Raw genomic sequence first — 10,000 nt, 5'->3', positions numbered from 1 at the left:
CTTTGGGACCACATAATTAACGCCTATGATCTTGAGCAGCCCGTAGGATTCTTAGTGGTTTTCCCGTCTCAAGGTAGGGGCTTCATTACATGACTCGTTCTCACTTCAGACATTGCCGAGGCACTAAATGCCTCAATATGGTGTCTTTTCCTGAAACACTTGTTAATAATGCACCAGGGTCTTCAGCACTCGCTAGAAATTCACTTTGATGGAGAAAGTGAACCAAATTCATAGCGGTCCTTAAGGTGAGTGTTCTAGAATGACTAGAGGAATTCCACTTCTCTCTTCAAATTCCCCCTTTCTCTTTTGGTAAAGACTGTCCATTTTAATAATATCTTGGCCGCCCAGACTCATACGTGTAAAAAAGAAAATCAGGTTAGGCATCAGGACTCTTCATTGTAATTACACTTACTCCACATCGGTCATACCTTGGCAGACACAGGACGCTCAACATACAGAGTACATGTTCCCCACAACAGCAAGGACCAAGTCTGGAGTCATAATCTACATTATCATCCTTTTAAGGGTAAGAATATAAAGCCTCCTAATCTCGGGAAATTCCAACACTTCAGTTACCATAGCAACATAAATTAAGACCTATGAAATTTATGACACGCCTTTGGCAACCTGAATCTTATCAATTTTACAACACACCAACCCGTCTCTCAAACAACATTTACTGTATATGGGAGGACCAACAGCAACAGAATGGACTGTAGATGTGGCCGGCATGACCTCTTCCAATTTAGGGTTGAGAGTTTCTGACAACTCGGTTCTGTAGGGTTACCGTAGCATTGTCAGGGATGGTAATAGTCATTAAGTCGTTGGGCTTAAAAACCGTATACAAGTCACCAGAAACCAGCAGCTGCATGAAAGTCAGAACCAGGTACTCTTTCTGACATGAATTCTTCAGAGACAAAGAGGAAGGAGGTGGGGAAGCAGGCGTTTCCATGAACGACCTTTAGCTGAGCTGGCCTACCGTCGGAAAGGCACAGGTGGAACGTACCCTTAACCTTTAACAGGGTTCGAAGCGAAGGAGAGGCTCAGGACGGCTCTGCCTACAGGCGCTTTACCCTTCAGAGGCCTGTTACAAAGGGATACCGTGGAGGGAAAAATCCAGACTCTATCCTCAGGACTATTTTTATTTTTCCTGCCTTCCTGAACACAATACATTTATTCGTTATTAAAGCATTAGCAAGTTTGAAATTTCTACAAGCAAACTACAGGTGTAGCGCTTAGTGTCATTTTAATGCGAGAAAGATCCATTCTAGTTTTAGGAGCTGTAAGGCTTCCTTTCACCTGTTTTCTGTCTTTCAGCTTTTAGTTTGTCACTTTTAGTGGTTTTTACTGCTTTGTAGGGGGCATGTCCCAGGAAAGAGGAAGGGTAGGACAGGTAAAGTGTAGTTAGAAAGCGTAATATGGAGTATATTTCAGTATCATTAGAAAATTTAATTTTTTGAATGATAAAAAATGACTGCTTTCACATGACCAACTAGAGATCATAAAGCCTTGCAAAATTTGGAATCTGCAAAAAAGGGGGCTGTGCAAGTGGAGAAATGCTTTGTATTTCAGTCCAGGCAAGAGACCAGGTAGCTTGCATTCTTTTTGTTTTGCCATTTGGTCAGCTCAGTAAAGCGGTTTTTGCTGCATGACCTGAAATTGGACAGGATCATTTCTTAAATATTAATAGATCATTCAACAAATTTTTATTGAGTTACCAGTCTGGAGCCTGTTCTAGATCCCGTAATCCAGCATTAAACAGTAAAAAGTCCCTGCTTTCATGGTACTTAGATTCTAACAGCGGGAGACAGACAATAACAACAAATAAAGAAGGTGATTTCAGACAGCAATAAAGTCCAAACTAACAGTAACTACTACTTATGCATATTACAATATGCTCAGCATGATGCAGCGTCTATGCAACTCACAACTATCCTAGAAGAAGGTATTTTTATTGCTCCCACTCTACAGGTAAAGAAAATAAGGCTAGAGGTTAATCAGCATACCCAACTTCACACATCAGAGGGACAGGGCTGGGCTTTGAACTCTGTGAGTCTGGCTCCATGCCCTATGCACTGAACCACTAGGCTAACTATTTTGCTGAGAGTAAAGCAAAGGTGGTGAGTGTGGCTGGTGGGGACCACTTTGGATACGAGAGTCGCGGAACATCCAGCTGAGGAGGTGACTGTGACCTATGAGTGGTAAGTGAGAGCAGGACCACTATGGAAACGGAACAACAGTGTTTCCAAAGCTCCTTGGGTTTAGGATTAAAGACACCTTGCTATAAGAAGGCACCTTCAAGAAACAAAATATGAAAAGGGACAACCATGAACATCCAGGACTGGAAAAGAGAAGTTATTCTGGCTTCCATCAAACCCTGTAGTGTTAAAGTGATCATACTCCTCTGACATACCCTGTCAGACCGTCTTTCTCAAGACTTCATGAAAGTCTCCATCCAGTACCTTACCCCATGCCCAGGAGTGCTAACGTGAGAGTTGATTCATCCCGTCTTCCCCCAATAGGATGAACCGTTCAACAGATCCAGCTCTACCCCTCCTCCTCCACGATGCCCTTGCCTCGTTAATTAACCTTGTCTGCAAGTTAGCAGAAGAGCTGATGAGAAGCCATGACATGACACACAGCTGAATAACATCCCTATTTATCTGTTCATTCTCAGTAAATAAATCTAACAGCTTATAAAACATTCAAATAAAACTGGTAATCACCCCAGCACCACACAATAAGCACAAATAAAAAGAAGCAGTGATGATAATTTCACCATACTCCCAATATTCCTCTTAATTTATTACCATTGTTTGCTCCTTTCTTTTCCCATAAAGCTCCAAGATGTTAAGCCATGCCCAGTGCAGGTCATTATACTTCTCTCCAGTTTTCCTGTGACCTTGGCATATGCAACTTTTCTGCCTTGGTCCATCATCTTACCTGCCACACTTTCTTTAGTGTTGTTATCACTGGCAGTAATAATAGCAGCAAAGATAACACTTGTTAAACATGGACTCTGCCACGAGTACTTTGCCAAACACCTCGTATCTTATCCAATCCGTACAGCATTTAAAACCTTCCTCTGTACCAGGCGTTGTTCAAACTTCACATTCTATCATTATGCCCATTGTGCAGGTGGTGAAACTGAGGCTTTAATAGGCTCAGTATTGGCCCATGTTGGCATAGATCTTAAGTAGCTACTGAGGAGCCAGGATTGGCCAGGCAGTGAGGCTCCAGAGCCTGCCCTCTCCACCCTCGGTGTCAATGCTTAACAGATCAAGTCCACAGAAAAGCTCAGCATGAGCTAGACCTCAACATACGGAAAATTTGTCTACATTTTGAAAAGAAAAACCTCTTGGCCTGATTAAGACCTTCTCTTTGTGGCTCTGCATATCCGACAGCACTCCTTGATGGAGATTCGCAGAGATTTACCTTCCTTCCCAGGGATTTTAACACCCACCCAGGTACCTATAACCAAGAATTCTAGCCAAAGAAGAGCCACTCTGAGTCTGCGAATTCAGGCATCAAGTGTGATATAGGCCACTGTTGCTTCTGCTCCCTGGGCCTCAGGAAAGTTGCCCTCATGCCAATGAAGTTTCCCAGCCTCGAGCTGACATTTAGTTGTCTCTGTCCTCATTTACTTTGAAATCCACTGTAGCACGTTATCTGGACCAGCCACTTTTTATGCCTCAGGGGCTTCTTGTTGTGTAGGCCCCATTGTTGGCCACATATCTTAGCATAGCACAGCTCTCCTTTAAATTGCACTGCGTCAATATTCTGCCTTCTAGATTAGGTCTATGTCTGGGGGAACTTACTAGGTATAGCACAGGGGGTAAAAGGAGATATGTAATCAGGGAAATTAGAGAAGTAAAGACTAATTGGGTCGCCTCCTTAGCTCCTGTCTTTGGAGAATAGTTTCTGTTAGCATGGGACTGTCAGTTTTCTAATCTACTCTTAAATGCCCACCAGCACCACTGTCATTTCTGGAGGTTTTTAGGCACACACATTATGATGTCCTAACTCTAATGGCACAGCAGAGCATCCTGGGCTGGGAAACAGAGACAAAGGGAGAGAATCTCTGTCATGTTTACATAATGCTGAGAATGTCGCTCAATTCACCGCACAGGTGAAAATCCTCAAATGCCGAGGGTTCCTGCTATGACATATATAAACAGATTACTAAGGGAGGAGAAGGGAAGTCCGGATTTTTAAAAAATTAATTAATTAATTTAAAAATAAATAAAAATAAAAACAGCCCCTATCTGGGATGATTTGGGTATGGATTTGCCCGTAGCTAAGTGTCCAACTAAATGATTTCTGTAACCTATCCCGTCTCCTTATAATATAGAGTCAGAAACCATAAGTAATAGAGAAAACAATTTGTAGGTTCACTAGTTTATAAGGATTGCCGATATACCTCAGCTCTAAGAATACCTGTATCTAGACGTGAAGTAACAAAAGCAAAAAAAAAATGAGAGGATGCTAATTAGCTAAAGAAAACTCTTTGCCTTCTCTAAGCACAGAGCTGCCTTTTAAATTAGAACTTGTTCATTTGTTGCAATTCATGGTTGTATCTGTTCTGTGAGAAAAGACACTTCCCTGATTTTACTAGTAATTTGTTTTATTTGGGGTGTCATAAATCCTTTTAATGTTTTGATTACATCTGTAGAGCCTCTCCCAAGGTAAATTCATTTTGCATCAGTAAGTTCTTGAATCCCTGAGGTGAATCCAGTGATCTCAGGTTACAAAACCTTATTTAATATGAGGACATCTTTGGTTCTTATTAAAAAAACAAATTAGTGCACCTCCCAGAACGTATTTCACCAAAATTACAATAGTTCTTTCCTTCCTCCTCATTTTTCCTTCCCTTTTATTCATTTAGTGTTAATATATATTGAAGTCCTGTTCCAAAAAATATCAACTCCTAGAGTGACAAAATACAAAACCAAAATTTAAAAAAAAGAAATTTTTTTAAGTTGATTGATTTTGAGAGAAGGGGTGAGAGAGAGAGCGCGAGAGAGAGAGTAGGGGAGGAGCAGAGAGAGGGAGAGAGAGAGAATCCCAAGCAGGCTCCACACTGTCAGCACAGAGCCATATAGGGGGCTTGAACCCACCAACTGTGAGATCATGACCTGAGCCAAAACCAAGAGTCAGACGCTTAACTAATTGAGCCATCCAGGTGCTCCCAAAACCAAGTTTTTTTACACTTTGATCGCCTTATGCAGATAATCTTCTGAAAAAGTATTTCTTAGAAAATATTTAATAAAAATTAGACCTAATATTTAAAAATTATATCTATAGTTAAGAGTTATTTTCAGTGGTAAATGGTCCTCCTTTTCTTCCTATTCACCTAGGTGGGCAAGTTACATCACTAGGATTTCAATGTCAAAATCACAGCTAGGTAAATTTTAAAGTTGAAGGATTTTCATATGCAATGTATTCTTAACGGAATGTGTATATCGAGAACTCTCAAGACGATAGCAAACCAGAAGGAAATTATTACTTACAGTTCCAATCATCTGGAATTTTAGTGCTTGGTTTGCTTTGCTAATAAAGTCCACAGTAACTAAGATATCGATCTCTCTCCCTCTTGATCATCCACCACTTTAATGTGCCGCCAAAACTGGTTGACTCCACCTATCTCTATTTCCAATCTTCTAGCTTAATGCCTTTTTCTGGATCTGTTGTAAGAAATTCCCAAATTACCTCCCAAAAAGTTTTGCTTCTCCATTCCATTCTGCACACTGCTCCCTGGAATATCTTCCCAAAGCCTCCATCATGTTTCCTTCTCCTAAATCATCACTGGTTCATAGGATCAACATATTCAAGAATCTGGTACCAGCTTACATTTTCTACTGCCGTCTCCACCATTATTACTTTTTTTTTTTTTTTTTTTTTTTTTGAGAGACAAAGTACTAGTGAGGGAGGGGCAGAGAGAGAGGGAGACACAGAATCCACAGTAGGCTCCAGGCTCCGAACTGTCAGCACAGCAGCCAACGTGGGGCTCAAACCCACGAACCGTGAGATCATGACCCAAGCCAAAGTCGGACGCTTAACCGACTGAACCACCCAGCTGCCCCTCCATCATTCTTTCCTGGAACTGTTACTACTGATGCTCTGGTAAAATCTGTCCAGTCATCTTTCCTGAAATATACTTTAAATATTCACACTGCTATGCTTTTGGCCATGCTGTTTTCTTTTCTTAAGATGCCTTTCTGCTACACATGCATCTGGAAAATTCTTACACAACCAATATGGCATCACTGAAATATTAGGTTTTTTTTTTTTTCATCTCCTTTGATGCCCCTATTTCCTTTTCCTCTGTGCTACAACAGCTTTAAGATTTCAGCTCTCTGTGCCTCAGTTTTCTCACCTGTAAATAATAATATATAACCTGAAGAAGTTTCCTACGGGTTAAGAGAGGTAACACATGCTCAGTTAAGCATCTTCTCTCCTTTTTGTGAAGTATTATCTATAATTTCATATGAACTTCACAATAATTCTTTTAGGTAATTATGTCTATTTTCCTAACTTGAAAATAGGTTAAAATGAGACACAGAAATATGAATTGACTTGTCTAGGGTCACATAAGTGGTAAATAACAAAACAGAAATATCCAGATCTTCAGATTTCAAATGCCTTCTTCTTTCCAATATACTGCATTGGATACTGGGTAATTTCTTATTCTACTTTCTCCCCTCAGCACAGTATGCTGCTTGTAGTTGCCACTCAGTAAATGTTAGTTGAATTAAATTGCATGTTCTCTTTTTTTTCCCCCTGTGGTAACAATGAAAATGTTGACAGTACTGAGACGTATAACATACTACTAGAGCCCCTGCTAGTTAACGTCAGTGTCTTTTAGATGTGACCATTGGAATAGCTATGACCCAAATTGACTATACCATGATCTGCCTCACATGCCTTTATCTTGCCTGCCAGGATATTGTTCTTCTTTACCAGTGCCTTGCTAAAATCAGATTGTACCACATCTACAACATTCCCTTGAGCCATCAGTGAGAGATTCCTTTCAGAAAACAAAAAATCGAGTCATTTTTTGACGTCACTTATTCATCATGATTTCATATTGGCATTTGGTGATTTACCATTTTCTTTCTATTAAATCATCTTTAAAGGATATTTTTCTGGATATTAATACTTTGAGACTCTTTCTGAAAATTAGAACAGTATTTGCTGATACCCTGCCTTCCAGTAAACCCCATCATTTCTCACAAAGATTGCTAAAGATAAGAGAAGTGTTATTACAAGGAGTTGGTTCTTTCTTTGCCCAAGTGGGTAACTGTATGCAATGAGTTTTAAACATTTTTTATATATGTATTTTTAAAATTTATTCACTTATTTAAGAAGGCGAGCAGGAGGGGGGGGGGGAGAGAGAGAGGGAGAGAAAGAAAGAGAGAGGATCCCAAGTCTCCATACACAGAGAGAGCCCAGAGCCCAACATGGGGCTTGAACTCACAAATCATGAGCTCACAACCTGAGCCAAAACTAAGAATCCAATGCTTAACTGACTGAGCCACCCAGGCACTCCATATGCAGTGAGTTTTAACTGTAGCAGGAAAAGTATAGCTTAGAGGTATGCCTAGCACTTATTTAAGGGGCAGTGTGATAGTAGTCCTTCCCTGGAGATTTCTAAGAGCACACACTAAACTTATCAGTTAGGGGTCTCTCTGCCTCCTAGTCAGTTGTGGACAGACTAGGTGCTACCTGGATGCTTTTCCCCATCTGAGATTCAGAGATGTTCCAAATGTCCAGACATATCAGTACTTCTCCCGAAGCCTTTGCTTCGGCTTTGTGTTGTCTTGAAATGATGACTACAGTCTTCCAAACTGCACAAAATGTAACTGTCTTGTCAAATCGATAGATGAATTTTCAGAGACACCAAAAATTCTGTCAACCCATTCAGGCTTTCTAAGACTATGCATTCATTGCCTTTCAATCAACCCAGACACCCAGAATAAATTGAAGGAGAAAAAAAATTTCCAGGGTAGAACTTACAGGCAGAGGTTATCCTGATGAAAAATGCAAATAGAATAGAGAACCAATAACATCAAATTTTTTAAATCCTATTATCTCTTTTTACTCCCTGCTCACCTCCCCACAATTGTCCATTTCAATGTGGTTCCTGGTGTCATTTTAAGTACAACTGACATTGTTTCTGATCTTAAAGAATTTATTTCCCGTTACCAAGGCATGACAGTAGTTCTAGCTTGGGATGTGTCCTTTCTGCTGGGACTAATCAGCTCACTATTTTACCAACTAGAGGCATAATCACTAGCCATTCTGTGAAGTGTCTGTAAATTCTGCGTATGTCAATAACTGCAGTCCGAGTATGTTGCTAACTTATAGGTACTTCATTTTTCATCAGAGAGATTTTCAAAAGAAGCTAGAAATACGAGCATCCCATTTGACTAATGCTGGATCTTTTCAGGTTGGCTTTCTGAGCCTTTGGTAGCTGAGAATAATGAAAGTCGTGATCATTTTGAAAATGACATCTTTGATACAAAAATTAACAACTCTGTATGTAATCTCTTTAATGCCCTTCAGAATTATCATCAATGTCTCTGTAAATATAGTCTTAATCTGACAGTTCTTTAAATATAATCTATTGTGAGAGTTTTACCCAATAAATAAGTTTTAAAAGCAAAGTTTACAGTCTTGAAGAAATAAAAAGGCAACAACATAAGCAGTGCGTCACTTATTGGACCCAGCACTCGATGTGTGAAATGCCCTAATGGTTATCTCTTGATCCAGTGGTCTGAAGTAGCAGGTACATAACTCTTTACAGATTGCAAGGGCTTCCAAATTACTCTGTTTGACCTTCATTCCTTCAAAATTGCTATACCAAAGAGTGATTAAGCACTGAGCTATGATGTCCGACAGCCGCGGATTCAGACTTAGTCTTGTCATTTCTAACTCAGTGATTTTAAGTAAATTGTTTAACTTTCTTAACCATCTATTTCTTCTCTTGTTAAGTCTCAGTAGAACCTCCTTCATAAGGGTCTTGTAAGATACAGTGACATAATGTAGGTAGAGTACTACCCCAATGCCTGACCCACAGTAAGCATGCAATACATGTCCATATGTGAGGCTTAATGTTTATGGAACTCATATTGTGAATTGATCTAGACAGTCCAAAATCTTAACTTCTACACCTCTGCATATGCACTTGTAACTATGGAAAATAGTAATTCATCAATTATGTTTCAGATTACTTCCTACAAGTTATAGGAGCTCTAGAATAATGAATGATTTCTTCTGAATGTAGAAAATGTGTTTATTTCTAGGAAATTTCTCCCTGATCAAGTGTCTTGAATATTTATTTGAATTTAAGAGACAAAATATGACTGAAATACATCATTGGTCCCTTTAATAAAAAAGGGACATGGTGCATGGTTTTTTTGTTTTGTTTTTTTTGGAATTGATTTAGCCTCATGGCAAGGCTAATACAGCCCTTTAATGTAAGAAATGAAGTAGAGGCAAGGCCAGTTTGATGTTGTTCATCCCTGGAGCTTCTAGACTTTTATAACCCATAAAGCTCTACAGTTTGGTTAAAGTATCTTATCTATATGCACATGAATTGAACCCTCTGGGTAGGCAAGCTACCACTGTGGCTTGAACCCAACCTGTATCTCAGACATACTATACAACATTCTAGAAGAAATTGTGTTGACTCATTCCCAGTAAAGGAAAAGAGCCAGGATTCTGGACTTCCTATCTTTTTATGTAGTAACTTCCTTGAGGGACAAAGAACTAGTCACATCTTTCCTACCTCTCTATGAATGTCCTCCCACCATCAGACTAAAAGAATGGCCCATTGCAAAGTGCTTTGCCTTACAAGCCTGTTACTTAAACAAAAGAATCATCTGTATTATCGGGTCACCTGGGTGACTCAGTCAGTTAATCATCTGACTCTGGGTTTCTGCTCAGGTCACGATCTCGCAATTCATGAGATCTCGCAATTCATGAGATCTCGCAATTC

At 39.8% G+C, this 10,000-nt stretch overlaps 1 protein-coding gene across 1 annotated transcript in view; it reads left to right on the top strand.

The window, feature by feature from the left end:
• Positions 1 to 10,000, top strand: part of NPAS3 (neuronal PAS domain protein 3) — an 857,895-nt gene that overhangs the window by 789,658 nt on the left and 58,237 nt on the right. The window lies entirely within an intron of this gene.

Source organism: Panthera uncia (genome assembly GCF_023721935.1).
Source record: "Panthera uncia isolate 11264 chromosome B3 unlocalized genomic scaffold, Puncia_PCG_1.0 HiC_scaffold_1, whole genome shotgun sequence".
Classification (NCBI taxonomy): domain Eukaryota; kingdom Metazoa; phylum Chordata; class Mammalia; order Carnivora; family Felidae; genus Panthera; species Panthera uncia.
This window is presented reverse-complemented; position numbering and strand designations above follow the sequence as displayed.